Here is a 15,391-nt window from a genome sequence, read left to right as displayed (position 1 = left end):
CTTTCATGGCCGAGTCTCTCTTTGGTCCTTCACAGATTCCTCCAAAGGAACAAACTGAAGAACTGTTCAGCTTTACACAACCTCTGATTGCAGCTGACTGTAAATCTCTCCATCTTCAGTTATCAAATTCTTGAGCTCCTGAACTCATGAAATCCTATCCTCCTGAGATCCTACTGTATGCTGAGCTTCTATGTCCCTGAGCTTCTATGTTCAATCATAAAGCCTCGTCCCTTTATTCACAACTTGCTCACACTCACCACCCTGTAAACCCACTTGGGACTGGTTCCTCTTCTCTTCTACACTCGGCTGAAAATGGCTCCCTTTCATTCTGGTTCCTCTCAGGTTCCCCTCAGGTTTATCTCAGGGACTTTTCCTCAGCACCATCATCTCTACAATGTTCAGGATCTGAATCTGCATCCAGATTTCTGTAAAGCTGCACTGTGACAATGTTTCCTGAGATATACAAATAAACCTGAAGTGAAATGTTTCAAGTTCTTCAGAATATCACAGTATCACATGATTTGTGTTAATTCCATTAAATATTTCCTACATTTTTTGCATTAAAAGTTGCTGCATGTTGGTGGGACTGGAGAGATCTACAAATCTACAAGACAAGACAGAGTGAAACATTTAAAATCATGAAGTCAGGAGAGACTTTACAAGATGGCGCCGGTTTTCTTTGTTTTTGTTTTTTAAGTTAACCAACAGTACTTTTAAACCGGCAAATTCTTCAACATGGAGTGCATTCAGTACAATAGAGATACTCTTATTTCTATTGGTGTACAATGTACTCACAATTCGATGTTTTTAACCCCGGATCCAAGCTGGCTGAGTGAGATCCTGAGGGAGAACAAAGGATGCGACCCAAAGCGGCGGCCCTGAGGGAAACGAGCCGGCTGAGAGCCTGTGCACACCGAACACCTCTGCCTAGCATCCTGCTCATCACTGGAAAACAAGCTCGATGACCTCAGGGCCAGGGTAAAGTTCCAGAGAGACATTCGGGACTGCAATCTCCTCTGCTTCACCGAGACATGGCTGAACCCAGCGGTACCGGACCACGCCATCCAGCTGGCTTAATCGGGAAACTAGCAGAAAATACTGTGCAGAAAACCACCATCAGAACGTTTCCCAATCAGAAGCTGAGATCTCACACCCCTGTCTACAATGCGGGACTTGCGTCGGGCGACATGAACTCTTTCAAGGCTGCGTCATACAACGTGCGGGAAGCAGTGAAGGAGGCGAAGCAGGGGCTACAGGAGGAAACTAGAGTCACAACTCCAACAGAGTGACTCTAGGAGCCTGTGGCAGGAATTAAGGACAATAACGGACTATAAAGCACCAACATCCGGTATGATGAATGCGGAAGTGTCTCTGGCAGACGAGCTGAACACCTTCTACGCTCGCTTTGAGGCTGCAGCTAACGATGCTAATGCTACAGCTAATGCCACAGCTAATGCTAATGGCTGTAGACAGGAAGAGAATGCCAACACCAGAAATGCGTTCATCATCTCTGAGCATGACATGAGGAGAGCGTTCAGGAGAGTGAACACCAGGAAAGTAGCAGGACCAGACGGAATCTCAGGTCGAATCCTCAGAGCCTGCACTGACCAGCTAGCACCCGTGTTCACAGACATATTCAACCTCTCCTTAACCCAGTCGGCAATCCCCACGTGCTTCAAAGAGTCCATCATTGTTCCTGTCCCGAAGAAACCCCATCCTGCTTCCCTCAATGACTATCGCCCTGTAGCCCTGACCTCAGTAGTGATGAAGTGTTTTGAACGGCTGGTCAGAGACTTCATCATCTCTACACTACCAGACACACTGGATCAAATACAGTTCCCGTACCGCCCGAACCGCTCCACCGATGATGCCATTTCCCACCTCCTTCACACATCACTCACTCACCTGGACACTAGAAAGGGGAATTATGTTAGAATGCTGTTTGTTGACTACAGTTCAGCATTTAACACTATAATCCCCTCCACACTCACCACCAAGCTGGAGCACCTGGGACTCAACCCATCTCTGTGTCAGTGGATCTCCAATTTCCTAACTGGTAGACCACAGGCAGTAAGGATGGGCAGACATGTCTCAGCCTCACTCACCCTCAGCACTGGAGCCCCCCAAGGTTGTGTTCTGAGCCCCCTGCTGTACTCTTTGTACATGTATGACTGCATGGCCACTACCAACTCCACCAACATCATCAAGTTTGCTGATGACACCGTTGTGGTCGGATTGATCTCCGACAACAATGAGACGGCCTACCTGGAGGAGATTAAGACTCTGAAGGACTGGTGCCAGAGGAACAACCTCCACCTGAACGTCAGCAAGACTAAGGAGCTGATAGTGGACTTCAGCAGAAAGCAGGAGAGGAACTACCAGACCCCTGTGATCAACAACAGCCCAGTGGAGAGAGTGGACAGCTTCAGATACCTCGGTGTTCACATCACGCAGGACCTGTCATGGTCCTGTCATATCAACACCGTGGTGAAGAAGGCCAGACAGTGTCTCTTACACCTCAGACACTTGAGAGACTTTAGACTGCCTGCTAAGGTGCTAAGGAACTTTTATTCTTGCACCATAGAGAGCATCCTGTCGGGAAACATCACCACCTGGTTTGGGAACAGCACCATGCAGGACAGACGAGCTCTTCAGAGGGTGGTGCGATCAGCTGAGCACATCATCTGTACCAAGCTCCCTGACCTGCACTCGATCTACAACAAGCGGTGCTGGACCAAGGCCAGGAAGATCGTGAAGGACCTCAGCCACCCCAACAATGGACTTTTCTCTCTGTTGAGGTCAGGCAAGTGCTTCCGCTCCCTGAAGGCCAACACTGAGAGACTGAGGAGAAGCTTCTTCCCGCAGGCTATACGGTCTCTCAACCAGAACCTCACATAGGACTCATCTGATTAGACCTACTATGCTCCTACACACGTGTTGGAAACTCCAACCAACCACACCGGACATTTGCACATTACAGGACTGTGGCACACAATACAACACATAAACATACATGTTGCACAGTCTGCTCCCATTTACACACAAAGAGGACTTGTGCACATCTGCACTTTAAAGATGGACAATATCACTGCTTCACAACATCTCATCACCTTATTCCACTTGATGACCACCCCGTACTGCTGCTATCTGCACCTTGGACACTATTGCACACTACACACTATTCACTTTATATCGTTTTATATTTTGTATAATACAGTTGTACATTTTACACTTCCTTATATATATTCTATTTTATATGTATATATTCTATATACACATATACCCTACCCTACTTATTATATTTTATTTATATATATTATTATATTATTATATTTTATTCTATTTTTTATTCTATTTTATTTTTATTTACATACTGTGAACTTGTTGTTTTTATATTTTATATTTTGTATTTTTATATTTTATATTTTTATCCTTGTCCTTTTTTTCTGTTCTTATTCCTTTTCCTTTCTCCTTTTTCAGTGGGTCAATACAAACAGTTGTATAAGCATTTCACTGCATATCATACTGTGTACGATTATGTATGTGACAAATAAAATTTGAATTTGAGAGTCTCATTAGAGAGCTGCATCATTTTACCTGATTGATGGTGTGTGCTGTGGTCAGTCTCAGACTTTTTGAGTGTTTTGGGAATTTTACTAGGTCTTGCCTTTGGAGATGATCCGTAACCATCTTCTTACAAGAACAATGGAGAAGGTCATTGATGGGTTTTAGCTCAGCGAATATTCACAGTCACAAGCTGTGCTACTGAATCTCTTCTTTCACTCAAATCCTCATGTACAGCTTGGATATTAATCAGCACAGAGAAAAAATCTTCCATCCTTTTTCTATATAAAAAAGTTCCAGAATCACAGTAGATGGTTAGATGATCCCAGCAGAGAAGGCCAGAGACGTTGTTAGGGGCTGAGAGAGAGAGTCAATGACACAATCAGATGGAGAATGTGGATGAAAGAAACTGACTTTCTGGATAAACACTTTCCTTATATCCAGGATAGTTTGGGGTTTGGGGTGTGTCCAGAGGAACATTTTGGTCGAGTTAAATATCCATGACACTGTAGCTGGAGCTTCCTGGTGTTCACTCGGGTTGTGTAGCTCAAATTATTCCTTCCTCCTGAGATGTTGTTGGTAATCAGGACCTCGAGTGTTGACCGAGGGCTTAGGAGACATGGTGGCCTCCACACCTTCCTCCCTTTCCCTCACAGGGGTTTGGATTCATTCCACAGCTCTGGACTTGATGACGTGGACTTCTATTGTTGGCATGCTGTGGTCACACTGGGCGTGTAAGCGTTAGTGTGTCTCTGAATTGTGAGGAAATGGAGAAGCCACAGAGAATGTTTTTAAAATGACCAGCATTATCTCCAACACTCATGCAGTGTGTCTGCAGGTCAGTTAAAGCCTGGAACTGCTATCTCACATCTTTGCTCTAGATGTTAGGTCTTTTTAAAGCCATTAAATTCAATACTACAGCTTACTACATTCCTGAGATTCTTCAGTGGAAAAGTATAAAAAGAGATGTGATTCAGAACCTGCTTTGGTGAAGGTCCACAGCTACCAGCTAGCAGCTGAAACTGAAGCACAGAGCTCCTACTGCCTGCCACATATGTGGGTTAACGGCCACAAGGTTCTATAGTGTGTCACATTTGGTCATCCAGCTGGTTATATCATGCTAAAGCCTCTTCATGTGTTCTTTCCAGGAATCATTAGCAGGTAGCTTCATGACTTCATGACTTTCATGTTCTTGTCATTACATATTAGATCTCAAACCAGGAGGCCACACCCAACATCCTGGCCTCTAACCACTAGACCACACAAATTTATTGGGGCAGAGTGGATACGAAGATCTCCAAAAAAGCAATGGAGTGTGGAATGAAGAGTACAAATGAGCAGATCTGGACAAGAGTGAGAGTACAGTGATTGACACAGGCCAAAACTGAGAATGTCACAAGAACGAGTCACTAGAATGGGAAGGTAATAATTTTTAATCAGGGAATAGAGTCGCCCTCTGGTGGCTACAACAGGAAAAGACTCTAGCATAAAGAATTTTATCTTCTCCAAAGCTGGGAATATCCTCCAGTCAATAAACTACTGCAGTGCATTATGGGATTGTTAACGTGCACTGGATATTTACAGTTTTTCTCAGAACCTTCAAAGCTCAGTGTTTCTCATGTGAGACCTGGTGTTTCTCCTGAACCTCTCATGTGGAAGCTTCCAACATCCGGTTCTGAGGAAATGTTAAAAGCCTGAGCACTACAGGGTGAAGAGAGAATCTGGACTGTGTGGAACTCCTCCTGAGAGAGCGATAGAGAAACAGAGGGAAAAAGAGAGGGACACCATCCATCTTTCTTTCTGGGCTTGATAACACTACTGCACTCCTACAGAGAAAAATAACCCCAACCACTGAGAGCTTAATTAACGGTAATTAAAGAGAAAAAAAGAAATGCAGAGAATAAAGAGGTGGAAGAAAAGAAAAGAACTCCCACACCAGGTGGGAAGAAAGAGAATGGTTGTTTTACAGTCCTACAGAAAAGGAGATTGAGAGAGAGAGTGAGAGAAAGAGAGAGAGAGAAAGAGGAAAATGAAAAATGGTATGTGTGTAATTAATCTGTGTATAGAGACGGAACAGGTGCTGTATGAATTAGTCAGATGAACAGTTGTACCAGAGAGAGAGAGAGAGAGAGAGAGAGAGAGAAAGAGAAGCACTCAAAGTCTCAGATGTAACTGTGTGTTGATTTTTTTGTCAACTTCATTAAATTAAGTGTGTGTGTGTGAGAGAGAGACAGACAGACAGACAGACAGACAGATGGCTACATTGTGCTCTGGTGAAGTGTCATTTTGGAGTGTTTCAGTTAGGTGTCACTGTGTCTGTAGTCAGTGAGACAGTCCTGCAGTGAGACAGATGGAGAGAGACATATGAGAGGAATTACAGGGTGAATAACAGACTGTTAGGATCGGCACTATGTGGTTTGTGAGATGACAGTAATTTATCTGAGCTCCAGCTGCTGCCACAGACACGCCTGGTGATGGATGAAGTCCAGATGAATATGGAAGCTCAGGGACATAGGAGCTCAGGAGCTTAAGAACATACAGTAGGATCTCAGGAGGATAGGATCTCATGAGTTCAGGAGCTCAGAGGTTGCAGAAAGCTGAACAGTTCTTCAGTTGGTTCCTTTTACAGGTGTGTTCCTCCATCAGAAAGGGTTTTGCTGATTAAAAACATTTAGCAACCTCACTACCCATAGAACCACTGAGGAAATTCGTGAGAATCCCTCAAAAAGTCATCGGCATTATAATTACAAATTACTTATTAAATCACAGTATCAATATTATATCGCCATAGTAACCAGACCATTTTATGTGAATGTAATATCATGGTTCCTGAATCACAGGAAGTAGAATTCCTGTTTCCCTTCACCATAATCTTAGTGAAAAACTGTAAAGTTTTTTTCTGAATTTTGTTTATTTTCTTTCTGCTTTGTAAACACTTTTGAGTGTTGAAACACTCAGCGTACAGAGAGATATAAATAGCCGAGTCCTGCAGTGGAACTGTCCGCCTGCCTTTGTCAGAGAACTGTGCAGTAACTGGCGCTGGCATTATTACACTGCCAAAAGCTGAGAGCGCAGTAATTTAATGCTAGCGTATGATTCACTCAGCTCTCTACACTGCTTTTACTCCCATAGCCTCTTCTGTCATCTAATGAGGGAGCAGAGATCTCACATCCATCCTCATCCACTCCTTTCTAACTGACCACCACGCTCTCTTCTCACTAAAATGATCAACTGAAGTCGAAATGATAAACACATCCGTCCAGACAGACAGACATTAGGGGGTGAGAGGGGGTGAGGGGTCATGGAGAAGGGGTGAGTGGAGGGGTGAGTGGAGGGGGTGAAGGGGTGAGTGGAGGTGGTGTAGGTGTGAGTGGAGGTGGTGAAGGGGTGAGTGGAGGTGGTGTAGGGGTGAGTGGAGGTGGTGTAGGTGTGAGTGGAGGTGGTGAAGGGGTGAGTGGAGGTGGTGTAGGGGTGAGTGGAGGTGGTGAAGGGGTGAGTGGAGGTGGTGTAGGGGTGAGTGGAGGTGGTGTAGGGGTGAGTGGAGGTGGTGAAGGGGTGAGTGGAGGTGGTGAAGGGGTGAGTGGAGGTGGTGTAGGGGTGAGTGGAGGTGGTGTAGGGGTGAGTGGAGGTGGTGTAGGGGTGAGTGGTTATCCACCTGTAACAGTATTTCACTGAAACTGTACTTTTTTCCCTCAGAGCTGCATTAGGTTACTGCTTGGGTTTTTGTCTCTCAGAAGGTTCCTGAGTTACATTAGCTGAGAAAATAGCTACAATGAAATCTAACCCAGTGCTAATTCTCACAGCTTTGCTCTTTTCTTCCATAATCCTTTGCAGCTGAACTGCTAAAATCCTCCAGGCTAATCTTACGCTCCTAAATGAGCATTCTGTTAATCCTTATTTATTATTATGCTAATGTTAACACTGACCCAGATTTAACTCTGCTTTTATTAGCATCAGCTACAGTGCTAATGCTGATCCAGAACGCCTGTTTTTATTAATGCTAATGCTAATGTTGACCCAAAACTAGTTCTGGTGTTATTAGAATCCTCCACGGTGATGATGCTAACACTGACTGGAGAGGATGAATCTATCCAGCACAAAACAGTGTGAGAATTCATTTCCTGTTTCAGTCAACAGTGCAGTGCTACCATGGCTAACGACTCCTGCTTGGCTGTAATTAGTGTGGGCTTGTTTATGTTTATCGTTGCCTTCAGACGCTAATGACTCAGAACAGCAGAGAAACTTCTGAAGATCTATAAGTGCGTAGTTTAGCCATCGTGCAGCAGCAGAAATTAGCTGTTGAAAAAAAGCTAGTTTCGCTATCTCATTAGTGTGCACTTTTTATTAGAACTCTTCTCAGCTTGCTAACTCCTCATTAGCTTGTTAGATACTTATAATGCTACATTAGCATTATTGGACCACTTCCTGTCCAAATTTCTGTTCTGAATATTTCATTAGCTTTTATCCTTTAGCCTGTTTCCCATCATCCCTCACTCCTTATGCAGAATTTATTCATTACTATATTAATTATAAAGTGGTGCTAATGGATTCAACCGCAATCACAGAGTGTTTAAATAATCCACTGTAACAGGAAGCAATTAGAGCATGACACCATAACCGCACACACACACACACACACACACACACACACACACACAGTTGATGTTTACATGTAGCTGTTCAAGCGTGTATCTGCTGAGGGTTTAGTATTAGCTGCTTCTAGCCTTTAATTAAGAGCCATGCTGTTAAATCGCTGTTATCTAGCTAATAACAGCTACAGAGTTTCTGTTTAAAAAATGAGACAGGTATTAAAATGGGGTCACATGTTTCTCAATTCTCTATAATATCTCTATTTATCTGTGAAGATTAGACAGAGTTATTTGCTAGCAATATTTAGCAAAGAACATGCTCAATAACGCTACTGGTCCTGGGGGTTTACTGAGTGATGAACTCTCCAGGTCTGACTTCCTCCTGGGAATTTCATAATTACCAGTTGAAAAGTCATAATTACGACATCATGTGCATTCAGCTCAACTGACATACCCCCAACAGCTTAAAGTTTAGTTTCCCACTCGTATCTGTGTTCCTGCAGTGTGTGTGTGTTCCTGCAGTGTGTGTGTGTTCCTGCAGTGTGTCTGTGTATCTGCAGTGTGTGTGTGTTCCTGCAGTGTGTCTGTGTATCTGCAGTGTGTGTGTGTTCCTGCAGTGTGTGTGTGTTCCTGCAGTGTGTCTGTGTATCTGCAGTGTGTGTGTGTTCCTGCAGTGTGTGTGTGTTCCTGCAGTGTGTGTGTGTTCCTGCAGTGTGTGTGTGTTCCTGCAGTGTGTCTGTGTATCTGCAGTGTGTGTGTGTTCCTGCAGTGTGTGTGTGTTCCTGCAGTGTGTCTGTGTATCTGCAGTGTGTGTGTGTTCCTGCAGTGTGTGTGTGTTCCTGCAGTGTGTGTGTGTTCCTGCAGTGTGTGTGTGTTCCTGCAGTGTGTCTGTGTATCTGCAGTGTGTGTGTGTTCCTGCAGTGTGTGTGTGTTCCTGCAGTGTGTGTGTGTATCTGCAGTGTGTGTGTGTTCCTGCAGTGTGTGTGTGTTCCTGCAGTGTGTGTGTGTTCCTGCAGTGTGTGTGTGTTCCTGCAGTGTGTCTGTGTATCTGCAGTGTGTGTGTGTTCCTGCAGTGTGTGTGTGTTCCTGCAGTGTGTGTGTGTTCCTGCAGTGTGTGTGTGTTCCTGCAGTATGTCTGTATATCTGCAGTGTGTGTGTGTTCCTGCAGTGTGTCTGTGTATCTGCAGTGTGTGTGTGTGTTCCTGCAGTGTGTCTGTATATCTGCAGTGTGTGTGTGTTCCTGCAGTGTGTGTGTGTTCCTGCAGTGTGTCTGTGTATCTGCAGTGTGTGTGTGTTCCTGCAGTGTGTGTGTGTTCCTGCAGTGTGTGTGTGTTCCTGCAGTGTGTGTGTGTTCCTGCAGTGTGTCTGTGTATCTGCAGTGTGTGTGTGTTCCTGCAGTGTGTGTGTGTTCCTGCAGTGTGTGTGTGTTCCTGCAGTGTGTGTGTGTATCTGCAGTGTGTGTGTGTTCCTGCAGTGTGTGTGTGTTCCTGCAGTGTGTGTGTGTTCCTGCAGTGTGTGTGTGTTCCTGCAGTGTGTCTGTGTATCTGCAGTGTGTGCGTGTTCCTGCAGTGTGTGTGTGTTCCTGCAGTGTGTGTGTGTTCCTGCAGTGTGTGTGTGTTCCTGCAGTGTGTGTGTGTTCCTGCAGTGTGTGTGTGTTCCTGCAGTGTGTCTGTATATCTGCAGTGTGTGTGTGTTCCTGCAGTGTGTGTGTGTTCCTGCAGTGTGTGTGTGTTCCTGCAGTGTGTGTGTGTTCCTGCAGTGTGTCTGTATATCTGCAGTGTGTGTGTGTTCCTGCAGTGTGTCTGTGTATCTGCAGTGTGTGTGTGTTCCTGCAGTGTGTCTGTGTATCTGCAGTGTGTGTGTGTTCCTGCAGTGTGTGTGTGTTCCTGCAGTGTGTCTGTGTATCTGCAGTGTGTGTGTGTTCCTGCAGTGTGTGTGTGTTCCTGCAGTGTGTGTGTGTTCCTGCAGTGTGTGTGTGTTCCTGCAGTGTGTCTGTGTATCTGCAGTGTGTGTGTGTTCCTGCAGTGTGTGTGTGTTCCTGCAGTGTGTGTGTGTTCCTGCAGTGTGTGTGTGTATCTGCAGTGTGTGTGTGTTCCTGCAGTGTGTGTGTGTTCCTGCAGTGTGTGTGTGTTCCTGCAGTGTGTGTGTGTTCCTGCAGTGTGTCTGTGTATCTGCAGTGTGTGTGTGTTACCTGCAGTGTGTGTGTGTTACCTGCAGTGTGTGTGTGTTACCTGCAGTGTGTGTGTGTTACCTGCAGTGTGTGTGTGTGTGTGTGTTACCTGCAGTGTGTGTGTGTTACCTGCAGTGTGTGTGTGTTACCTGCAGTGTGTGTGTGTGTTACCTGCAGTGTGTGTGTGTTACCTGCAGTGTGTCTGTATATCTGCAGTGTGTGTGTGTTCCTGCAGTGTGTCTGTGTATCTGCAGTGTGTGTGTGTGTTCCTGCAGTGTGTCTGTATATCTGCAGTGTGTGTGTGTTCCTGCAGTGTGTGTGTGTTCCTGCAGTGTGTGTGTGTTCCTGCAGTGTGTGTGTGTTCCTGCAGTGTGTGTGTGTTCCTGCAGTGTGTGTGTGTTCCTGCAGTGTGTGTGTGTTCCTGCAGTGTGTCTGTATTCCTGCAGTGTGTGTGTGTTCCTGCAGTGTGTCTGTGTTCCTGCAGTGTGTCTGTGTTCCTGCAGTGTGTCTGTATTCCTGCAGTGTGTCTGTGTTCCTGCAGTGTGTCTGTGTTCCTGCAGTGTGTCTGTGTTCCTGCAGTGTGTCTGTATATCTGCAGTGTGTCTGTGTTCCTGCAGTGTGTGTGTGTTCCTGCAGTGTGTCTGTGTTCCTGCAGTGTGTCTGTGTTCCTGCAGTGTGTCTGTATTCCTGCAGTGTGTCTGTGTTCCTGCAGTGTGTCTGTGTTCCTGCAGTGTGTCTGTTTTCCTGCAGTGTGTGTGTGTTCCTGCAGTGTGTCTGTGTTCCTGCAGTGTGTCTGTATTCCTGCAGTGTGTGTGTGTTCCTGCAGTGTGTGTGTGTATCTGCAGTGTGTCTGTGTTCCTGCAGTGTGTCTGTGTATCTGCAGTGTGTCTGTGTTCCTGCAGTGTGTCTGTATATCTGCAGTGTGTCTGTGTTCCTGCAGTGTGTGTGTGTTCCTGCAGTGTGTCTGTGTTCCTGCAGTGTGTCTGTGTTCCTGCAGTGTGTCTGTGTTCCTGCAGTGTGTCTGTTTTCCTGCAGTGTGTGTGTGTTCCTGCAGTGTGTCTGTGTTCCTGCAGTGTGTCTGTATTCCTGCAGTGTGTGTGTGTTCCTGCAGTGTGTGTGTGTATCTGCAGTGTGTGTGTGTTCCTGCAGTGTGTGTGTGTATCTGCAGTGTGTGTGTGTTCCTGCAGTGTGTGTGTGTATCTGCAGTGTGTGTGTGTTCCTGCAGTGTGTGTGTGTTCCTGCAGTGTGTGTGTGTTCCTGCAGTGTGTGTGTGTATCTGCAGTGTGTGTGTGTTCCTGCAGTGTGTCTGTATTCCTGCAGTGTGTGTGTGTTCCTGCAGTGTGTGTGTGTATCTGCAGTGTGTGTGTGTTCCTGCAGTGTGTCTGTGTTCCTGCAGTGTGTGTGTATCTGCAGTGTGTGTGTGTTCCTGCAGTGTGTGTGTGTATCTGCAGTGTGTGTGTTCCTGCAGTGTGTGTGTGTATCTGCAGTGTGTCTGTGTTCCTGCAGTGTGTCTGTATATCTGCAGTGTGTGTGTGTTCCTGCAGTGTGTCTGTGTTCCTGCAGTGTGTCTGTATATCTGCAGTGTGTGTGTGTTCCTGCAGTGTGTCTGTATATCTGCAGTGTGTGTGTGTTCCTGCAGTGTGTGTGTATTCCTGCAGTGTGTCTGTGTATCTGCAGTGTGTGTGTGTTCCTGCAGTGTGTCTGTGTTCCTGCAGTGTGTCTGTGTATCTGCAGTGTGTCTGTGTATCTGCAGTGTGTCTGTGTATCTGCAGTGTGTGTGTGTTCCTGCAGTGTGTCTGTGTTCCTGCAGTGTGTCTGTGTTCCTGCAGTGTGTCTGTATTCCTGCAGTGTGTCTGTTTTCCTGCAGTGTGTCTGTGTTCCTGCAGTGTGTGTGTGTTCCTGCAGTGTGTCTGTGTTCCTGCAGTGTGTCTGTGTATCTGCAGTGTGTGTGTGTTCCTGCAGTGTGTCTGTGTTCCTGCAGTGTGTGTGTGTTCCTGCAGTGTGTCTGTGTTCCTGCAGTGTGTGTGTGTATCTGCAGTGTGTCTGTGTTCCTGCAGTGTGTGTGTGTATCTGCAGTGTGTCTATATTCCTGCAGTGTGTGTGTGTTCCTGCAGTGTGTCTGTATTCCTGCAGTGTGTCTGTGTTCCTGCAGTGTGTCTGTGTATCTGCAGTGTGTCTGTGTTCCTGCAGTGTGTCTGTGTTCCTGCAGTGTGTCTGTGTATCTGCAGTGTGTGTGTGGTCCTGCAGTGTGTCTGTGTTCCTGCAGTGTGTCTGTGTATCTGCAGTGTGTGTGTGGTCCTGCAGTGTGTCTGTGTTCCTGCAGTGTGTCTGTGTTCCTGCAGTGTGTCTGTGTTCCTGCAGTGTGTCTGTTTTCCTGCAGTGTGTGTGTGTTCCTGCAGTGTGTCTGTGTTCCTGCAGTGTGTCTGTATTCCTGCAGTGTGTGTGTGTTCCTGCAGTGTGTGTGTGTATCTGCAGTGTGTGTGTGTTCCTGCAGTGTGTGTGTGTATCTGCAGTGTGTGTGTGTTCCTGCAGTGTGTGTGTGTTCCTGCAGTGTGTCTGTATTCCTGCAGTGTGTCTGTGTTCCTGCAGTGTGTCTGTGTTCCTGCAGTGTGTCTGTGTTCCTGCAGTGTGTCTGTGTATCTGCAGTGTGTGTGTGTTCCTGCAGTGTGTCTGTGTATCTGCAGTGTGTCTGTGTATCTGCAGTGTGTGTGTGTTCCTGCAGTGTGTGTGTGTTCCTGCAGTGTGTGTGTGTTCCTGCAGTGTGTCTGTGTATCTGCAGTGTGTGTGTGTTCCTGCAGTGTGTCTGTATTCCTGCAGTCTGTGTGTGTTCCTGCAGTGTGTCTGTATATCTGCAGTGTGTGTGTGTTCCTGCAGTGTGTCTGTGTTCCTGCAGTGTGTCTGTATTCCTGCAGTGTGTGTGTGTTCCTGCAGTGTGTGTGTGTTCCTGCAGTGTGTGTGTGTTCCTGCAGTGTGTGTGTGTTCCTGCAGTGTGTCTGTATATCTGCAGTGTGTCTGTGTTCCTGCAGTGTGTCTGTATTCCTGCAGTGTGTGTGTGTTCCTGCAGTGTGTGTGTGTATCTGCAGTGTGTGTGTGTTCCTGCAGTGTGTGTGTGTATCTGCAGTGTGTCTATATTCCTGCAGTGTGTGTGTGTGTGTGTGTGTTACCTGCAGTGTGTGTGTGTTACCTGCAGTGTGTGTGTGTTACCTGCAGTGTGTGTGTGTTACCTGCAGTGTGTGTGTGTTACCTGCAGTGTGTGTGTGTGTGTGTTACCTGCAGTGTGTGTGTGTGTGTGTGTTACCTGCAGTGTGTGTGTGTGTGTGTGTGTGTGTTACCTGCAGTGTGTGTGTGTTACCTGCAGTGTGTGTGTGTTCCTGCAGTGTGTCTGTATATCTGCAGTGTGTCTGTGTTCCTGCAGTGTGTCTGTATTCCTGCAGTGTGTGTGTGTTCCTGCAGTGTGTCTGTATATCTGCAGTGTGTGTGTGTTCCTGCAGTGTGTCTGTGTTCCTGCAGTGTGTCTGTATTCCTGCAGTGTGTGTGTGTTCCTGCAGTGTGTGTGTGTATCTGCAGTGTGTGTGTGTTCCTGCAGTGTGTGTGTGTATCTGCAGTGTGTGTGTGTTCCTGCAGTGTGTGTGTGTTCCTGCAGTGTGTCTGTATATCTGCAGTGTGTGTGTGTTCCTGCAGTGTGTGTGTTCCTGCAGTGTGTGTGTGTTCCTGCAGTGTGTGTGTGTTCCTGCAGTGTGTGTGTGTTCCTGCAGTGTGTGTGTGTTCCTGCAGTGTGTCTGTATATCTGCAGTGTGTGTGTGTTCCTGCAGTGTGTCTGTATATCTGCAGTGTGTGTGTGTTCCTGCAGTGTGTGTGTGTTCCTGCAGTGTGTGTGTGTTCCTGCAGTGTGTGTGTGTTCCTGCAGTGTGTCTGTATATCTGCAGTGTGTCTGTATTCCTGCAGTGTGTCTGTTTTCCTGCAGTGTGTGTGTGTTCCTGCAGTGTGTGTGTGTTCCTGCAGTGTGTCTGTATTCCTGCAGTGTGTCTGTGTTCCTGCAGTGTGTCTGTGTTCCTGCAGTGTGTCTGTTTTCCTGCAGTGTGTGTGTGTTCCTGCAGTGTGTCTGTGTTCCTGCAGTGTGTCTGTATTCCTGCAGTGTGTGTGTGTTCCTGCAGTGTGTGTGTGTATCTGCAGTGTGTCTGTGTTCCTGCAGTGTGTCTGTGTATCTGCAGTGTGTCTGTGTTCCTGCAGTGTGTCTGTATATCTGCAGTGTGTCTGTGTTCCTGCAGTGTGTGTGTGTTCCTGCAGTGTGTCTGTATTCCTGCAGTGTGTCTGTGTTCCTGCAGTGTGTCTGTGTTCCTGCAGTGTGTCTGTTTTCCTGCAGTGTGTGTGTGTTCCTGCAGTGTGTCTGTGTTCCTGCAGTGTGTCTGTATTCCTGCAGTGTGTGTGTGTTCCTGCAGTGTGTGTGTGTATCTGCAGTGTGTGTGTGTTCCTGCAGTGTGTGTGTGTATCTGCAGTGTGTGTGTGTTCCTGCAGTGTGTGTGTGTATCTGCAGTGTGTGTGTGTTCCTGCAGTGTGTGTGTGTTCCTGCAGTGTGTGTGTGTTCCTGCAGTGTGTGTGTGTATCTGCAGTGTGTGTGTGTTCCTGCAGTGTGTCTGTATTCCTGCAGTGTGTGTGTGTTCCTGCAGTGTGTGTGTGTATCTGCAGTGTGTCTGTGTATCTGCAGTGTGTGTGTGTTCCTGCAGTGTGTCTGTATTCCTGCAGTGTGTGTGTGTTCCTGCAGTGTGTGTGTGTTCCTACAGTGTGTGTGTGTTCCTGCAGTGTGTCTGTATATCTGCAGTGTGTGTGTGTTCCTGCAGTGTGTCTGTATTCCTGCAGTGTGTCTGTGTTCCTGCAGTGTGTCTGTGTTCCTGCAGTGTGTCTGTATATCTGCAGTGTGTGTGTGTTCCTGCAGTGTGTCTGTATATCTGCAGTGTGTGTGTGTTCCTGCAGTGTGTGTGTGTTCCTGCAGTGTGTGTGTGTTCCTGCAGTGTGTGTGTGTTCCTGCAGTGTGTCTGTATTCCTGCAGTCTGTGTGTGTTCCTGCAGTG

The 15,391-nt window shown here is 46.7% G+C and overlaps 1 protein-coding gene across 2 annotated transcripts in view; it reads left to right on the top strand.

Annotated features, from left to right (window-relative positions):
• sdk2b (sidekick cell adhesion molecule 2b) overlaps nucleotides 1-15,391 on the top strand; it is a 264,508-nt gene that overhangs the window by 38,613 nt on the left and 210,504 nt on the right. The gene's annotated exons all lie outside the window — the stretch shown is intronic.

The sequence above is a fragment of the Hemibagrus wyckioides genome, linkage group LG13 (genome assembly GCF_019097595.1).
Source record: "Hemibagrus wyckioides isolate EC202008001 linkage group LG13, SWU_Hwy_1.0, whole genome shotgun sequence".
Taxonomy (NCBI): Eukaryota; Metazoa; Chordata; class Actinopteri; order Siluriformes; family Bagridae; genus Hemibagrus; species Hemibagrus wyckioides.
Note: the sequence above shows the minus strand (reverse complement) of the source record. Positions and strands in the feature narration are given on the sequence as shown.